The following is a 17,834-nucleotide window of genomic DNA, read 5'->3' on the forward strand; positions in this document are numbered from 1 at the left end:
AGTGTCTCTACTTTAAAGAGTCCTCTGCTGCTGATGTTGAGGTGTTTATCAGTATTTTGTGTCTATACTGTGACATGTCTCCATGCTTCAATGTTCAAAAAGCTCTTTATTTTGTTCATACTGCTTCTGCAGCACCTCTTTTCACCCTTTGTCTGAAACAGAGCCTTAGTCAAAATTCTGAGAAAACATTTGAAAAAAAGTCAAAATTCTAAGAATAAAGACTGGATTCAGATTTAAAAACATCTGAGGAAATCAAAAATTATAATTCAGAAAAATTCTGATTCTTATAAGAGTTTGGAAAAATCTTAATATTGAAAAAAAGTTTTAATTCTGAAACATGTACATATAATCAAGTTCGGAAAAAGTCTGAATTCTGAAAATAAATATATTATGAAAAAAGTCACAAGTCTGAAAAAATTCTGAAAATAAACAATTACTTCTGTAAAAGTGTGAATATGTGGAGAAAAATCAGATTTAAATTCAGAAAGAAATTCAGAAATCTGTAAAAAAAAAAAAAATCATTGCAAATGTCAGCAATAAGGTCAAATTTCAAGTTTATTAACTAGTCATTAAAATTAAAATAAAACAGTCAAATTTGATTAAGTATGATTTGGTCATATGAAATCAAATGGGCTTATAATATTTTTGTAGATCTCTGCACAATGGCCTCTCACTGACTCTTTGTCTCTCGCTGTATATTTTAGGAACGGAGAAGAAGAAAGCAAACCGGACCTCACATCTGTGACCAGTGTAACAAATCCTTCTCAACATCTAATACTTTAAAGATTCATCAGCGCATTCACACTGGAGATAAACCGTACAGCTGTGACCAGTGCAACAAATCCTTCTCAACATCTCCTACTTTAAAGGCTCATGTACGCATTCACACTGGAGAGAAACCGTACAGCTGTGACCAGTGTGGGAAAACCTTTGCTCGGAAAGGTCACCTTTCATCTCATCAGCGCATTCATACTGGAGAGAAACCACACCGCTGTGAAGAGTGTGGGAAAACCTTTGCTCAGAAAAGTCAGCTTTCATCTCATCATCGTATTCACACGGGAGAGAAACCGTACAGCTGTGAAGAGTGTGGGAAAACTTTCACTAGATCAGATAAACTCAAAATCCATCATCATATTCACACAGGACATAAACCATACTGGTGTGAAAAGTGTGGGAAAACTTTCACTACATCAAGAAATCTCTCAATCCATCATCGTATTCACACAGGAGAGAAACCATACTTGTGTGAAGAGTGTGGGAAAACATTTACTCAATCAATTGAACTCACAATCCATCATCGTATTCACACTGGAGAGAAACCATACAGCTGTGAACAGTGTGACAAGTCATTCACTACATCAAGTCATCTTAAGAGCCATCATCGTATTCACACGGGAGAAAAACCATACAACTGTGAAGAGTGTGGGAAAACTTTCACTACATCAAGTGAGCTCAAAAAACATAATCGTATTCACACTGGAGAGAAACCATACAGCTGTCTCCAGTGTGACAAGTCATTCACCAGATCAGGTCATCTTAAGAGCCATCATCGGATTCACACTGGAGAGAAACCACACAGCTGTGAACAATGTGGGAAAGCCTTTACTCAAATCAGTTCCCTTAGATCCCACCAGCGCACTCACTCTGCCTCCATCTTATCCTTTTCTGAGTCAAGCTAGCATTCCCCCTGTGTTTTCCAAATGTAAAGCTGACCAATAGTGACTTTACGTTCTAATAAACATGTTTTTTATGGACTACATTCAGACCTCCCAAAATCCTGCTGTCCTCACACTCTTAGCTCTATATGTATATGAGAGGGCTCTGGTTAATACAAATGTTTTTTTATTTGGATAAACCAGCCGTTTCACATTTTTCTGTGTGTAACGTTCACTGAATCGTTTTTATTCCATGTTTTGGTTCAATTGAAAGGTTTGAGTTGCTTTTTGGTACTTTTTTTTATTTTATTTACTTCAAGTGATGTTCAAAACACTAAGAAACGTTAGGTATGAGAATTGATAAAGTACATTTGTGACGTTCTTGTTTTGTTTGAACAAACCATGTTCTAGTGAAACTCTGATATAATACTTTCTCATGTTCATTATTTGACTTCATTGTGACGGCCATTCGTTTTCTGTATTCTCAGTAAATGTGATTCTTGCTGCTGTAATAATCTGAGCTGTAAACTTAAAACTTGTTTTATACTTTCTCATTAAACCTGTTCGACACAAAGAGACTCATCATTAGAAACTGTTTAATACCTTATGACTTCAAATCACTTTGCATTATATTTTTAAGCTTGGTCTTGTTTTACTAGCAACAAATAATAGAACGAGAATTAAAATATATATACATATAGTATTCTGATTAGTTTTATTTATTTAGTCATTTATATTTTCGTTTATCGGTTTCCCCTTTTATTATTTTGTATAGGTATTATTATTATATATTTGAATAATTATTGATATTTGCTTTAAGTCCAATATATTCATCAAATTATCACTTTACTTATTTATCAATGTATTTATTTATCCCTTTTCCCATCAATGCATATATTTTATTAGATTTGGATTTAGTCTTTCTCCCTTTTTATGTATTTTCTTTACTGTAGAAGTGTCCTTGGGTTTATGAAAGGCACTATCTACATTTCAGTTATTATTAAATCATTTAAATTGTAATAAAAGGACCAAAAAGATCTTAGATGAGGGGAGGGGGGGTTCACACCTCCATCCTAATGTTCCTGAAGGTTTCACATCAAGTCTAAGGCCCTAGCCACACGAGGACGATAACGGTCATACAGTTCTCTATCATATAGACGGTTTGGCCACACAAGGCCGACATGGAAATGCATATAACGATAACGGGTCCCAAGGTGGGTAGATCTGCGAACGAAACGCTTTGGGGGGGGAAATGGCACCGTGTTTACGCCTATACGATCATTTCCTGATAACGTTGAAGCAATAGCCCCGCCTCCCTCTCCCACCTCTCCTGCTCTGAGATCAGCTGCTGGGCTGTCAGAAGAGGGGGGGGGAAAAGAGAGGCTCCGTTTTTTGACCGGCACTTTTCTAATTTTGTCCGGAAGATTTAAACTTTAACGGACATGTTGACCGGCGAAAACAAATCGAACTGAAACTGCCGCATGGTTCCCCTCGTCCTTTGGAAGAGGCGGAGAGGTGGGTGTTTTTCATCTGCTGGTGGACTACCGGAGAGATTTACAGCAGGAGCAAACGCTTGCCTCGGGAGGGAGAAAAAGAGCCAGAGCGTCCACAGCGGGAAAACATTCACTAGATCAGATAAACTCAAAACACATCCACAGTCTTTCTAAATGGAAATCTGACCAACAGTTATTTATTTTCTAACCAGCATTCACACTATGCCAACACGAGGCCACAGAGATGCTGCTTCTCCTGATTTAATTCATGTTTGTAATAGTTACAACCCGGCTCTTGGGCTGCAACAAAAAGCTGGGAGGCGAGACGAGGGGTATGAAAGTGTAACGATCCTTTATTTAGTGGACACCAAAGTAGACAGCCGCGACGCGAGGCTCACACGGGGAATGTGCGAGAGGAATGAGAGGGCCCTCCCGAAACGCGATAGGCTGTCTTATAGAGGCTGCTCAGGTGCAGCTCGTCAGTCCACAATCACCCCACAGCACTGGAACCTATAAACAAAGAGAGAGAGACCACGGAACGCCTAGTGGTGTGGAGGGGTCGTCACACTGATCTATAAAGAAATGTTCTACTATGCTGTGTTTCAACCATGGTTTTTTTATAGCCTTGTTATGCTTCAGTTCAAACGTTTCTGTTTTTCGTTTTATAAAGTATTCAATGTCCCGGGTTAAACTGCTAGCCTCGTTAAGCTGGATTGAAGAGATTTAGTTTTACTGGTCATTAATCTGCAGAGTAATTTATCTAATAATCTGTTTGGTTAATAAAATGGTGTGACTGGAAACTTCTTCTGGGTGTTTTAGATAGTTCCTGTTCCGAGTAAGCAGTCTGTTCTGGTCTTAATGATAGTTCCTGTTCCGAGTAAGCAGTCTGTTCTGGTCTTAATGATAGTTCCTGTTCCCAGTAAGCAGTCTGTTCTGGTCTTAATGATAGTTCCTGTTCCCAGTAAGCAGTCTGTTCTGGTCTTAATGATAGTTCCTGTTCCCAGTAAGCAGTCTGTTCTGGTCTAAAAGAAGAACTAATAACACATTCATCTAGAGAATATTTACAATGTTTTCAGTTTGATTCTGTTTTTTTATATTATCAGACTGTACTAAAAGAAAGAAGGCCTTAACCTGTTAAGCCCTGAGCCTGTTTTTCAGGTCTCAGGCTCGAAAATGACATTCCCAGAACAAATGACCATATCTTCCCTTCTAAAAGGGTTAAATTAATAATCTTTTTTCTCAAAGTAATGATAAACCTGTGAGTTGGATGTAGAAAAGTCAGAATCAATATAGATGTTTTTTATTTTAAAGAAAATTCAGATTTTACATAGTAAAAAACTGTAAATTATAGTGTCCGTCCAAAACTTATTTTTTACTTATAGTGAAAACTACCCTTGGATGGGTAGGTAGACTAAAAGCTTTAGGAATCCAAAGTACAACATATAATAAGTACCCTGTATCAAGATTGATGCAAAACAAGTGACATTTGACCTTTTTAGAGAGGTTTAGCCAAAACCACCCCACCTCTGAGGTGATTTGGGTGGAAATGTTTTTTTTTCCATATCTCTGGCCCCCCTTTGTCGATTTTGATGGTTGACACCTCTTTCTGACCGTTAGAGCCAATATAATCGAAGGGGGAGTCCCCCACACACACTCATTGTGAAAAAAAAAGGTGGCTTTGACATATGGAAATGGAAAAGCAGTTTTATTGCTTATGGATTATCAGAAATCATTTCAAAGGGACACAGACACATTGGATTAACCTATGGATTAACTTCAGCAGTGTTTTTATCGTTTTAATGCCATTGAAGACCACTTTGGAGAGACTACAGAGCCAAGGTAAAAATGTTAGCATTTTTAGCTACCTAGCGTCACCTGTTTTGATGTCTGTTTTTGTTTATAACGTCGCGATTCAAGGTTCAAGGTTCAAGGTTCTTTATTGTCGATCTGACATAGCTACAGAGTAATTATGTAGTTGAAAATCTTATGTCACAGGCTTCTCCAACAATGCAACATAATAACATAATAACAATACAGATAGCAAGAGCAATACAAAAAGTCCCATTGATGGCGATGGGGGCGTGTCCCTCCCCCTGCTGCTTCCTGTAATCCACAATCAGCTCTTTTGTTTTGCTGATGTTGAGATGGAGGTTGTTACCCTGGCACCAAGATGTCAGGTTTTCGACCTCCTCTCTGTACGCCGTCTCGTCATCGTCTGTGATCTGGCCGATGACGGTCGTGTCATCAGCAAACTTCACGATGGTGTTGGAGCTGTGTGTGGCCACGCAGTCGTGGGTGAACAGGGAGTAGAGGAGAGGGCTGAGCACGCAGCCTTGAGGGGCACCGGTGTTGAGAATCAGGGTGGAGGATGTGATGTTTCCCACCCGCACTGCCTGGGGTCTGCCCGTCAGGAAGTTCAGGATCCAGTCACAGAGGGCGCTGTTGAGCCCGAGGTCTCTGAGCTTGATGGCCAGCTTGGAGGGCACAATGGTATTGAATGCTGAACTGTAGTCAATGAACAGCATTCTCACATATGTGTTCCTGTTCTTCGGGTCCAGGTGTGAGAGGGCAGTGTGGAGGGATTTCGTATAATTCAGTGATAATGAGGGTACCCATAGATTCCGTGTCACCTCACGATGTGAATCGATGTCATGGATGTGGAGAAGAGATAAATAATAAGGTTTTGTGAGTGATCTTCGGTGCAGTAATCTGTTAGCATTTTTCGCTCGTTGCTAATTCAGAGGCTCAGTGTTAGCATTGTGGGTTTTCTTTTGAGAAAAAAAATGAAAATGATCAGTTAGATGAGTTTCTTCCCGTTACATGGATATAAAACATTCATAGTTTATTAAAGGTAGGGTAGGTAAGTTTGAGAAACCGGCTCGAGATACACTTTTTGTTATATTCCATGGAATGCTCTTAACATCCCGATAGCAATGAATATCTGAAGTGCTTTGACAAAAAATCCATTAAAAAATATCATCTGTGGAAGCCGTAGTACTGTAAAAAGAAGACCAATCATCTGAGCCGGCCCGGCTAAAATAACTGGATGGCCTACCTGCCTGTCAGCCTTCCATCTGTGCACAAACTTATCTCGTGCCCTCATTGGTCATGTGCGCGTTCGTGTGTGTTGGAGGAGGGGCTCTGTAAGGAAGTGGCAGATTTTCTCCGGTTGTGTATTTTCAAATTCTAGCGATCTCGAGCCGTTTTCTCAAACTTACTTACCCTACCTTTAAATGAACATGCCCTCAGACACTGTTTCTTGCAAGATGTTGCGGCAGTGCCCCGGTACCGGGGTCTCTCGGGCTTAACAGGTTAAGAACAGACTCACATTCCTGCATATTGGTTATGTTCTACAGCAGATCACAAACATGTCATTCCCTTGTTTTAATGAATAAAGACAGGAGGAAACTGTTCAAATAAACTGATTTAAAGTGTGTTTATTCAATCAGAAAGTCTGGGAGAAAATATTCACAATGTTCTCAGTTTCACTCTGTTCTGTTTTCTTTATATTAAAAAACCTCAAATAAAAACAATAAATCGCGTCTGGTGTTTATTATTATTTAAACGTATTATGTTTATGTAAATAGAAGCATCTCTGGATATTTTACATACATTTCTTAATATAGTCTTTATGTATAATACTTCTCAATCCCTTATCCGTTATGTGTGCAGTTGCAATTTTAGTGAGCATCGAGTTCAGAAAGGTTCTTGCTATTTTTTGTTGCCCAACATTCACTGAATATTTTTATTTCACATTTATGTTCAATTAAAATGTTTGAGTTTGCTTTTTTGTCCTTTTTGAAGTGATCTTTAAAACACTAAGACACGTTGGGTATGAGAAGAGACACACTAAAGATACTTGTAATGTGAGATTCAGTCGCAGTTATCCAGGTTAGAACTGAAACTCACTGAGAGTCACTATTTCTGGAGAAAGGTGTTTAGTTAAATGTTTTAAATATGAGAGTCCATTGAATTGCGGTGAAGGAGGGTCGTTAAATACATATTTAAATTATGTTACTTTTATTCTTGAATAATCTCCTTTCTGAATGCATAATTTAAGGCCCCATTTACACGAGGACGAAACGGGTACGTTTGCGTTTACGAACCAAATTCGTTTTCAAAAAAGTCTTCCGTTCACACGCATTCGGCTCAATTAACGTGTCCGTTCACACGAGACCGCTCGACCTGCTGGAAACGCTGTAGTACATATGCCGGGACTGTAAGTGGCGCTCCTGCCGCCACAAAGTACACCAAAAGCAGCGAAGAAGACCCCGGAGCATGGTTGCCATGGTTTCCCTTCTGTTTATTCTCCGCGGTGGACGGCGTTTGCTCCTGCTGTAAATCTCTCCAGTAGTCCACCAGCAGATGAAAAACACCCACCTCTCCGCCTCTTCCAAGGGACGAGGGAACCGTGCGGCAGAGTTTCCGTTAACATTTGTTTTCGCGGGTCAACATGTCCGTTAAAGTTTAAATCTTCCGGACAAAATTAGAAAAGTGCCGGTCAGAGGTCTTCTTTGTTATTTATTGAGCTTTAAAACACATTGATAATGACTCTATATAATAATATAATAATAATAAACTGAGCCTCTCTTTTCCTCCCCCTCTCCTGACAGCCCAGCAGCTGATCTCTGCAGGAGACGTGGGGAGAGGGAGGCGGGGCTATTTCATCGTTATCAGAAAATGATCGTATAGGGCGTACACACGGAGCCGTTTGCCCCCCAGAGCGTTCCATTTGCAGATCTATCCACCTTGGGACCCGTTATCGTTTGCGGTGTCCGTTTACGCGTTTACGTGAGAAAAGTAGCAGATACAACCCGTTTTGTCCTCATGTGAACGGCACCTACAGCGCGGAGCATGGTTTAAGAGGGCTGTGACGTCAGCGGCCCGTCTTTGGTTGCGTTTCCACTTGGCCTAGTACCGGCCGGCGGGTCCTAATTCACCGTTTTTCTGGCCTCATAAAATTGCGGGTCTATGGCCAGAGACAACGAGGCTGAGTCGGGCTGAGTATGCTAAACTAGAGAGAGCATCGCTGGCAAGGGGGCTACAACTACAACAAGATGGACATATTTGACCGTGATTTAATTGTAATACACGTTTCAAAATGATGCCGAAGTAACAACATACTGATACCGGTTAGTAAAAACCATGAATTAATGCTTTGTCAAGTCTGCAGACAGACGGCAGGCGAAAAACCTTTTAAAATGCGTGTTTTTCTAAATGGAGATTGGCTAAGCTAACGCAGTATGCTCCGACCGTCCACACTCACAACAACGGCCTATACAGACATAAATAAAGCAGCGACTGTATTCACCATGACACAGGCAGTCTGTGGTGTGTACTTGTTTAACTTTTGTCTAGTTTCTGAACAGATATGAGGAGCTGTGAGCTCTGAGTGCTAACAGCTAACGGCTGTGTTGTTTTTCTGGGGTTCTCATTGAGGATCACGTCACGGCTCCGCCTACACTGCGTTACTATCAGGGGTTAAATTGGGCCGGGGCTGTCCGGGTATATGACAAATTTGTCATATACAAAAAACCATATGTTAAAACCTTTTTCGTTCTTAATATAGACTATATTTAGTGTCAATATGTGTTGACTTCACTTTCAAATAGCAGATCTCTGTGACCGGATATAGTTTTTTGGCTTAGTGGGCGTGTGTCTCTGCTCCGATCAGGAGTTGCAGCCCGCAGCCCCCCCGCCCGGATTCCGCTGCTCCTCATTGAGGAGAGTCTGCAGCGGAGCAGCGAAACCACGTGACCCGTCCTGTAACACAGAGCCCGTTTCCTAAACCAAGCTAAATGTATGTGTGTGTGTGCATAAAGCTGAGTTCTGATCGGTCATAATAACATCGACTTTTGGTGATGATTCAATCGTTTACAGTGAAATGTACAGCATACTTTTGGCCATAATCTCGCAGCCCTATAACTGAGATTTCATCAAAAATGTTCTCTAGCAAGTGTGCAGAGCAATTATGATTTAAAAAAAGCAATTTGAAGGTTGGATATTTGTAAACATTTGTGTGTGTACATAAATAATTTAAGATGTAAATTAATTTAAATTAAGTAATTTCTATTTGTATTGTGTCATTTGGTGGCATCAATGTTTGCATTTGATACAGATAATGGAGCAGTTGCTTTAGGGCCTCATATACAGTATAGCCCTTAAGGTAAAATCATGAGATCTTCGACACCCCCCTCCCCCCCTTCCACACAGAGCCCCCCCACATATCAAATCCTAATTTAACCCCTGGTTACTATAGATACTACCCCAGTTCCTAAACTGTAATGGAAATGCGCCATAAAGTGAGCCAGTCCTAACGAGGCCCAGCCATACCGAGCGGGGCCGAGCGAGGCCGTGTAGTGGAAACGCGCCATAAATGGCCCATTTCAAGATAAAGCACTTGAAGTAGACTAGCCTGGAGTCATCTTTGGAGAGGAGGGGATATCTAGGGAGGGATCCAGGGGGAGGGATGAAGGGTAATGTGTTCACACCTCCTTCCTTTTGTTCCTGCAGGTTTCACGTCAAGTCTGAGAGGAGTCGTCTCTGAGCAACTACTGCACATTTACATTTATGTCTGTTTTCTGCTTTCCTAGTAAATGTTGGGTATGAGAAGAGAGACACTTTTTTTTAAACTCTGATATAATCTGATTTCTCTCATGTTAAAGGAGAGGTGTCATGTTTTTCCGGTTATTACCCGTCCCCTTGTGTGTTATGAAGGTTTTTATGCATGTAAACGGTCTGCAGAGTCAAAAACCCTCAAAGTACACCCTGTAGCGAGTAAAACTCTAACACAGAAAATACCTCCCCAAAACGCCTCGTTGGAGATTTCTCATGTTCTTCCTGGGCATCGTGGCATCTGGATACCCAGTAGCCACGCCCAGAGCTATGGCCGCACCCTCTGCCAGCCTTTCACGAAACAAAGCTTCCCAAACCTTTCAGGATTCATGCCGGATATGTACAGCGTAGGGCACTGAAGAACGATGCTGTTCCTACTTTGTTTGGACCAGCGGGAGTTCTGGTACACAACCTGTAAGTATTCATTGTTGTTTGTGTATTTATGATGTTTAAAACAAACAAGGTATCTACCACGACTGTTGAAATGGGTAAACGTTTTTCGGACTATTACGTTGAAATGCTCTCCGCAGACCCATGCTCACAGCGTTATAAACATTTTTCTTACTCAATATCAAGCCACACTTATTGTTTTTACTTCGGCTGTGAGTGTTTGTGTGTGCTCAGGATGAGTTTCGCTTGTTCTAGCTGTATCGCCAAGCCTGTCTGCTCCTCCAGCAGTGTGTGTCTGTGTGTGTGCGAGCAGTGCTAACTGGGCTAACTAAGTTGCTAGCGTTTCCATATATCAACTCCAATGTTAGCAGATGGCCTTACATACATGTATCTCATAGCTGGAGAATGTCTGCAATCAAACACAACATACTCATAGACAGTATTCTCCGGGTGATTTACCGTACGGTCAGTACATTATAGTTGGCGTTCCTGGCGTGTATGCTACCGAGCTACCGTTCATAGCGTGTATGCTACATAGCTAAACAACAAGGCTACCTAGAGCTAGACATGCTAGGGAAAACATTGTTTTCATGCCAGCTACAATGAATGACCGAACGTAGCAGACTACCCGTATAAGATTGCAATTGTAAACATGTTCTTGCTAGCCTAGACTAGCTGTTGTTCATAGTAGATTGGCATATTACACTGAACAACTAGCAAACGTAGGTTAGCATATTAGCTGGCAAGCTAACTGTGTTGATTAGATAGATAGATTGGATAGATACACACTCCTACCACAACTACTACTAACGAATCTAAAACAACTAAGTTTCTCTAATATTTTGTGATTTGCATTTGATTTCGTCCAGCCAGATCAGGAAACTCCTGGCGTATCTGGCGGACAACACACACACAGGATGACCCACTCTGATGCCTCGTCTTAAAAAGCCCCGGCAGCCGCTTACAAAGCTGGGATAGGCAAGATGCCGAAAACGCCTATAAGGGGAGGAATGGATGATATACAGTGTATATATGTATATTTACTAGGGCTGTCAAGTTAACGCGTTAATAACGCGTTAACGCAAAATAAATTAACGCCACTAATTATTTTAACGCGATTAACGCATGTGTATTTTTTGTCCTCGGCCGCCGTAGTTTCAGAGCGCATCGAGTGTAAAATACCATCGACAAGCTGATGCTGACAGCCTCGCTCCTGCCGCCCGCTTGTGGCAGACCACACTTCCACGCTCACCGGCAGGCCCGGACTGGCCATCGGGAGGACCGGGAGGGAGTGTGTATGTGTGGCGCGACTCGCGCGAGCGAGGCACACCTTACGTGTTGTTGTTGTTAGCATCTGGTGCTAGCTAGCTGCGCTAACGGATTTAAGGAGCTGTTTCAATGACATTTCGCCGACAACTGCGCCGAGCACTTGACTTTATGCAGGTAGCCAGACAGTGGGACATTGTACGAAAAGTCAGCACACTCAGCACGGATCGTACGCGCAACATTATTGCAGCGTCCAGGCAGCTCCCATTCGAGCATATATGCCTTGAGCTGCACATAGCTCCAACGATTCATGTAATGTTCAGAGGTTGTTGTGTTTAATATTCATGAGAATATTTGTCATTGTTCAAATGATAATAAACAAACATATAAAGCATATTTGTCCACTCATATGTTGATAAGAGTATTAAAAACTTGAAAGATATCCCTCTAAGGTACATTTAGAACAGATAAAAAATGTGCGATTAATTTGCGATTAATCGCGATTAACTATGGACAATCATGCGATTAATCGCGATTAAATATTTTAATCGACTGACAGCCCTAATATTTACGCATGTTCATTTTGTACATTTCTAAAAATAAAGTTTGATGGAAATACTTAGTATCCTTTCTTCCCTGAATTATTTTCTCCTATAACATATCATTCATATATAGCAAACCATGATTTGATTTCTCATCAAACAGTAGTAGTTTATTACAGGTAAGAATAACTTACTCTTCTATAACAACAGTTATAGGTACAGTTTGGTTAGTTAGCGTATAAAATATACGGCTGTACCGAGGCCATTATAAGACTGATGTTCCGCTCAGAGCGAGCCGAAAAAAGCACTGTTAGACATGGGCGGAGCCTCTCTGGTGGTTGACTAATCAGAACAGAGTGGCCGAGCTGACCAATCGGAGCACACTAGGCTCACAGGGAGGGGGGGGCAAGAGCTCCAACGAGCCGTTTAGTGGAGAGAGTGAATACTGCTGAATACACATACTTTACAGAGATGCTGTATGCGAAACCAATGTGAGTTTGGAAAAATGCACAGTATAAATCTATTTTAGTATACCTCAACAATGGAATTATCATCAGTGGAAATGGCCATGACACCTCTCCTTTAATAATTTGACTTCATTGTGAGAGCCGTTTATTTTCTGTGTTATTTTATTTATTTTTATTTAATCTTTTATTTGAACAGGACAATAAACGTTAGGGTAGGGTAGGTAAGAATGGAGAAACCAGCTTGAGTGCGCTAGAATTTGAAAGTGAAAAAATCTGCCCCTTCCTTCAGACTTCCTTACAGAGCCCCTCCTCCAACACACACGGACGCGCATATTTCTTCTCCGTTTAAAAATAAGTTGGATCCTTCGATTTTGACTGGTCGTTTACTGAACATCATGCATACGCAGTGGCGACTGGTCATTAGGGGCAGGTGGGGCACAGCCCCACCTAGTGTCAGCAGAAAGTATTACAAATAATGATTACAAAAATGCAAAAAAATAAATAAAAAAATATATAAAATATATTTTAAGATCATGTTTAATCATCTGATTCGTCTGTACATTGCTGTTTTAGTCTGTGTTCTTCTAATGAGTGTGTCTACAGTCACAGTGTGTGCCTATTGAGCTGTTTAGAGCCATGTGGGACAAAACCTGATCATGCCCCTCCCTCTCGCTGTGAAGTGAACGGTGACTGTAAAAACTACACTGCGCATGCTCAGAGTATTTTGTAATGAAATGTGTGTGGCAAAAAAATAATGACCAGAGGGGCACGGAGCTACCATCCCCACCATACGTCATCTCAAATCATTCAGAGCTGATTGGCTGTAAGTACGTGTGCCGCGAAAAGTGTGCTGTGTGAAGAGGAGACGAGAGAGCTGCAGTGGCGCGTCCTAAAACCAGGAAGTAAGCACAAAAAAGCAATGAGATTTCTCCAGAGGATTTTAGAAAATAGCTCGAAATAAGATCTGTGGGAAACGTACCTGTTAGATAAATGCACGTTTTGATTAGCCGGATAACATCCACATGTCTACCCTACTTATATAATTTTTTTATCATAAATCTATGGATTAGATTTATGATAGACTTTTGAAACTACAAGAACATAAGGAGGACTTTTACAAAAAAGTAATAGAAATGTTTGTCCAGAAGGATAGGCAAATGGACTTCATCTTCAAGTCAAGGTAAGACCGCCATTTTATTGAAAATGGGATCTTACTAAGAGAGAACAATTCAATATTTAAATGATAAAATGACATTTTTTGGGTATCCTTTTGTTGAACTGTCTGTTTAAAATTAATCGAAGCATCAGACAAAAAAAGCTTTTGAAAATAATATTATATTTTGGTTTAGGTCAAAATATAATATTTGTAAACCTGAAGAGTCAGTGCCAGTGCCTCACCAGCCATGAACCTCACTGCACGTCACTGCAGAAGCTTATATATAGACATCTAAGTTTTTTGTGCCCCACCACTTTTGTACATATAAAAACGCCACTGTGCATACGTTTGTTTTATGTTTAACTGTAAGCAAATGTTGGTCAGCCATTGTTGAACCTTGTCCAAAGCATTAGAGAGACAGGATGAGATCATTTCAGTATAGAAAGTACAATATGTTTCTGGATACCTAATGTCCCTGAAGGCAACATGACTACCGAAGGCCTGTCACTCATGTGAAGCCCCTCTCAGCTAAGCCCCGCCCCCCTAAGCAACATTTGGGCCAAATGTCTGAAACCAATTTTTTTTAATTCTGCATCTGAAAAGAAGAATGACGAACATTTCAAATATAAATAAAAAAGTGATCAAAGAAATTAATAAACCGTATAAAAGTAATTGAATTACTTAAAATCTATTTGCATTAGGTTTTTATGAATGGTATTTATTTGCTTTATTTGAACTGTTGGTAAATTGAATCTGAGATAATCATTTTTAGTAAATAAAAAAATGTCTTCCAGAATTCATCTTATATTTTTTGCAACATGAATGTTGTTCCTTTCTCTAATAAATCATTTTTTAAATGCCAAATCTTATTATTAAAGGTATTATTATCATTAACATTTTTATTTTAACTTATTGTGCTTTTATAAATATTTGTATTTGATTTATTATATATTTTTTAATATTATTATATATATATTTTTAGATTAAGTATTCATAATTGGAGCAACTTTCAGAACGCCACATTTTCCCCTCAGATAAATAACGTTATGTATTTATTTTTAATAGATTGGCTTTCATTCTTTCTGTTATTATTTGACCACTAGATGGCACTGTCTGTTTTTTCTCCTGTATTTCAACAACGTTTATTGAAAGACTACAACTCCCAGGATGCATCAGCTATTATCCGCCCTTGCTAACAGTGATACACTCGTTGAGACTGTAAGGATACACTGGACATGGACGTATTATAATAACGTATAGATTGTATTTGAATCATTAGGTTTTAAAAGTTATAACATGCTCTAAAAGCTGAATCCATTGTTATTTTATCTCTCCATTCATCTGACTGACAGAGAGCGGGAGATGGGAGGCAATCACATTACCAGTTATTAGAAGTATTCGATGTTCTCGCGTCCAGGAGAGGAGCTTAGAATGAAGAGACTAATGGAGTCTCCGAAAAGGTTCAAATTGGTGAGTTTAATTAAATGGCACGATGATACAACAAGCAGAGGGTAGGGAAAAGACAAAGCAGGTGATGTCTCTCGTGGAGCTCCAGCGAAAACAAGTCTCGTCTTCTCCTTCCCGATCTCCTTTATCTTCTTCTCGTTCCCTCCTGCTGTGTAGATAGGGGGTACGCCCTCCTCGGTCTTCGACATCGCGTAATACAGAGGCCTTTGACATTCTGTATTCCCTGCCTACTTCCTTAAGCCTTTTCTCCTCATCTCTTTCATGACTTTCTATTTAATACCTTATAAACAGCTGTAGGTTAGTTTAAAACATTGTTCGCGACATGTAACATACTGACCGGATATGAAGGATTTTCAGAATAAAGGCTTGGCATTGAGACTTTGAGAACTTCCGGGTTTTTTCACAATAAAACAGCTTTTAAAACTGACGATATATTTTAGACTAATTATGCTATTAACATTGATTTTAATTTCTACAATCCCTCCTTTCACACCTTTTAAGGTGTGAACACAATACTGAAATTAATGAGTTCTTCATCTGTAAACATTGATTTTAAATTTCTAACACAGTTCAACTTGGAGAAGGAGAAGGAAAAGCAGTCATTAAGAAGAAAGGGATGGAGATCTGGTAGAAAAGGTGGGAGGAAGACCAGAAAGGCAAAGAGTATCATAAAGTTCAAAAGACAATCACAATTAATATTTATAAAGAAAGAAACAGAAGGGAGGAAATCATGATCGCTAGACTCAGAATAAATCACACAGCATTGAATGGTACGCTGTATGTCATGGGGAAAAGTGACAGTGATAAGTGTAGGAGCTGTGGAGTTAAAGAAGATGTAGAACATATCTTGTTACATTGTGACATCTATAAAGCTGAAAGAGTAAACTAAAGGATAAAGTTATAGAGGCAGAGAGGGAGAGGACTGTGGTTGGTGTTTTGGGAACAGAGGGAGAGGGAGTAAGAGCTACCAGAAAGGCACTGTTTACCTTTCTGAGTGAAACTGGGCTAAGAATGTAACATTAGGTCAGGTAAGATCATAGATTTGTATTTTGTTTTGTTTCATTTATTTTATGTTATTTGTTTATTTGTTTATGTTTTGATTAGATCATAGATATATACGTCCATGAGTTAAGAGATGGAATGATATGATGATTCACACTCATGTACAGTAGGTGGCGGTATGCACCTTTAAAGTTGTTTGCAATCCGCCAAACACCGAGAGAAGAAGAAGAAGACTGACTGAGAGCGGGAGATGGGAGGCGGGGCTTAAAGGAAAACTCTACTGCGCATGCTCTGTGGGCCCACATCTGCGTACTTCTGCTCTCGACCACAATCCAGTTATTGTAAAACTTCCATCGGTCGGAGTCTCTATCAGCTCTCATTCATATATATCTGTGAATAGAACCCGTTTCTCTCAGGAGAAGAAGAGACGAGAGGAGCTTTAGAACAATTCCACCTCTTCACCCGTGTCCTTACCTGCTGCTAGCTGCTTCATGCTAGGTGGCTAATGCTAGTCGGTGAACATCAACGAACTGAAGAAAAAAGAGGAGCAGAAACACCGGGTAATACTGAGTACTTTTACTATAATACTGTGTACTTTTACTCCTAAGATTACTGAGTACGTTTACTATAACACTGAGTACTTTAAAACTGATCATACTTAGTACTTTTTTTATTTGGAGCTGTTCATCGATCATTCCTCACAGCAGACTCACCTCGTTAAAGATGGCGGCGCAGAGTTTGGTGAGAGAGTGCTGTGTACGTTTTCACGGAATCATGGCTAAATGACAACATCCCAGACTCTGCCATTCAGCTCGACCGGCTAACATGCTACCGCTCAGACAGAGCTACGGTTAGCGGGGAAAGGCGGTGTGATTGTTCACATCAGTGATGCTTGGTGTAGGGACGCTGTGGTTGTCTACAAACACTGTTCACTTCTGGCGGAGTTTATGTTCGTGAAGTGCAGGCCTTTCCATCTTCCCTTACCCTAACCGGCTAGCAGGATGGAGTTAATTTCTTCCCATCTCTGCTGTTAAGCTACTTCTTAGCTGTAGATTGGTTTTGTGTTGACTGTAGTGTTAATACTTATTTCAGAGACCCAGCAGGAGAAGGAGCACTGAGAGCAACACACTCTCACTCCCTAAGCGTCCAGGAGCGACGCTTGGTCAGGGTCCCGTGGCGTCCAGTTGTGACGTGCCGAGGCTCCTTCAGCTTCATAAACGGACGCAAAGAGCTTTCAACTGATTGCAATGTATTCCCATCGGCGGCGGTATTTGACGCTCAGGGAAGCACGGCATTTGTTTGTGTCGGAGGCTGTTAAAGGCAATGTGAGTGTCCATTCCCATTGGATAACGGAGAATTGTACACCCGGAAGTAAGTATTCCCCTTACTGTCGATTGATTTGACAGTGATATCTCCACTACTCATCAACTCAAAAACACCAGATTATCTTGTTAATTAAACGACATTGATAGGTTTAGTGTGTGTACAATGCTTTTGTCACGTTTTCCCCTTCAATTCTGAGAAACAAGTCGTTTTCTATGAGTTTTGGCGAAGACATTACATTACCCACAATCCTCTGTAGCAACCATAGACTGTATAAAACAATTAAATAATACATTATTCCGAGTGTGCTTGCTTTTCTCTTTGAAAGTCATCACATAACGGCATTGTAATACACGTTTCGGCTGCATTAAATATGACATATCTGCCGTAGTTAACTATTTATAGAGCCCTGATGACAAGACTTCTAGACAAACAGGAACTGCCGCCAAAACTGAAAA

The 17,834-nt window shown here is 40.4% G+C and overlaps 1 pseudogene; it reads left to right on the top strand.

Moving 5' to 3' along the window:
- Nucleotides 1-17,834, top strand: part of LOC117480788 — a 119,215-nt pseudogene that overhangs the window by 2,945 nt on the left and 98,436 nt on the right.

The sequence above is a fragment of the Trematomus bernacchii genome, unplaced genomic scaffold (assembly GCF_902827165.1).
Source record: "Trematomus bernacchii unplaced genomic scaffold, fTreBer1.1, whole genome shotgun sequence".
Taxonomy (NCBI): domain Eukaryota; kingdom Metazoa; phylum Chordata; class Actinopteri; order Perciformes; family Nototheniidae; genus Trematomus; species Trematomus bernacchii.